The following is a 2433-nucleotide window of genomic DNA, read 5'->3' as shown; positions in this document are numbered from 1 at the left end:
TACAGGGAAAGGAAAATCTACAAGAGACTAGAATTCCTTAATGTGAAGTAAGTGCTTGAAACTAGCAAGATTTGGGTATTATTGTTAAAATCCAATGTCCCAGAGCCATATGGGTCACATATGGGACTAGAGAAACATCTGGCATCTGATTTCCTGGAATCGGAGCTCTAGGGAGAAGGAAGTGGGAGCGCATTGCTAACTAGTTTCCCTCTTCCTCCTACAGAGCAGGAGGCCGCCTTCCTGGCGCGATCTGCCTCCTGATTTCTGCAAAGCTGTTGTCTTCTGGGAGCTCAAATCCCAGCACTCAGGACATTCTCAGGAAGTCTGACCTGATGCCCCAATGTGTGCCTGCTGCGCGTCCCCTCCCAGCCACTCTGATCACACTACTTCAAGGACATGACCCTAACGCAACTCTTAAACGTACTCATGTTTATAGTCTGTCCCTGCACAGAATGTGAGTGCCATGAGAAGGGTGGGTTTGCTTTCGTTGCTAGGAATTCATTCCTATAGGCTTAAAGCCGTAACTGGCACATCTGGTAGGCACTCAGCAAATATTTGTTGAATGAGTATGAAGGCGAGGCTCCTCACATAAAGTTAACTTTGTCTCTCGTTATTAAGCAGTCTCCGCATAAAATCGTCTACAGTCACCTTTTCTGCCTGGATGCACCCCACGCTTCCCCTCCAGACACACCCTTCACCTGGTTAACTCCTTCCCAGTCCTTGCGGTCATGCTGCCATGTCCTTTTTCAATAGGAAGATGGAAGACTCGAGACATCAGAACCAGCACCAGAGAGCAGCTCGGATAACAAGAGAAGCTGAGGGTGGAACACGCACGGGATAGCATCCGCTTGTCAAAACAAATTCTTTTAGGAGCCAAACTCAGATGCACAACGTATCCTACAGCTGGGTAATAGTCCAAGAGAAAGAAAAAAGAAATGGAATCCTTTGGGCTAGCTGCACAGTGTTAAAGGGGGAAGGAACCAGGAGTTCCGGGAACTAAGGCTAAAGACTTCATTTCAACCCATGTCCTGCGAGGTGGCTCTTTGAGCAGTCGGCCCGGCAACGACAGAGAACTCATGGTGGAGTAGAAATCTGAGCCCGGCTTCGCAGACCAACAGGGCTGGCCTTGAGCCCCAACCTTGCGGGCCCAGATAACCTCCCAGAGAATCACTTTCCACTTAGAACGGACAACGTCATCAGCCTCTCAAAGGCTCAACGATAAAGTATCAATAAGATCCTAGCACTCGTCTCTTGGGATTATTGCGAGGATTAAATAAATCACTGCACCTGAAATCGTATACATGTTTCTGCCGGGGAAGGGGTTAAATAAATCAGTGCACCTAAAATTAGTAGTGCAGTTCTCTGCTCACAGTTAACTACTATTCATTCATTCAACAAAGATCTACATACACATTATTAATATTGTCTATCTTTTTACAGTAGTTCAACTACTCAGTTGACTATAACTATTGTTCATTTTGCCAGGCACTGTACTAAGCACTTAACAAGCATGACCCTTCTTCTTTTTCACAGCAACCCTACGAGGAAGGACTGTTATTTTCCCACATCATGGGTGAAAAGAAGACAGACATAATCCGAACAAAAGAGCAGAGGTACCCGGAAGAATTAAGCCGTCCCTGAGAGCTAGTAAGCTCGCGGCCAGGAGGAACATGAATCCTGGAACGAAGACCTGCTACTTCTCCCAAGGCTACATTTCCCCTGAAAACTTTGTTTGGGGAAGGGTCTCTTGCACACTAGGATGCTGAAACTTGGCACTTGGACCTCAGAAGACAGAATTCGTTCCCCATGTTTACACCAGGTGTTGGAGCACATCGAACTTAATTAAGATGAGACTTAACAGTACAATAATAATCCCAGGTTCATCGGTCTATTTAATTTCAGGAGTTTCGCTTTTTTGCCTTTTTTGTGGTCATTTTACTTTTGCTCTGCCTAATGCCTTTTATAGATCTGACCATTGCTAACCAGGCTGTGATGTTTGTTCGATTATCTGCTTCAGGCTTCAAATGATACACATAAACTCACAAAACATTAGCTCTGAGGTGGACCTGGGAAACCACCTTTCTAGTCCGGTGGTTTACAAATGACTCTGAGTAAATGAAAGACCCCTTTCTCTTTAACCAGGGATGGCTCACTTTATTTGTTTCATAGAATGAGCTCCACTTGATGTTTCTTTGACACCAAATTCACCGGAGAATGTGTGTGTGTACATGCGTGTGTGTTCATACTGAACCACCAAGCTGATCCAGTAAGAAAGCTTTAATAACTCACCGCCGTTCATTTATTCACTCACTTTAGGCTCAGCACAGGCCAGAGGCCCGGCCAGCCAGTGGAGAAGAAGAAAAGACGCAGCCTCTTCCTCAAGAAGAGCGAGGTCTAGTGAGGAAGGTAGACACGGGGACAAGCACGTAGGAC

This window comes from Myotis davidii, unplaced genomic scaffold, assembly GCF_000327345.1.
Source record: "Myotis davidii unplaced genomic scaffold, ASM32734v1 scaffold14, whole genome shotgun sequence".
NCBI classification, from domain to species: Eukaryota; Metazoa; Chordata; class Mammalia; order Chiroptera; family Vespertilionidae; genus Myotis; species Myotis davidii.
Note: the sequence above shows the minus strand (reverse complement) of the source record.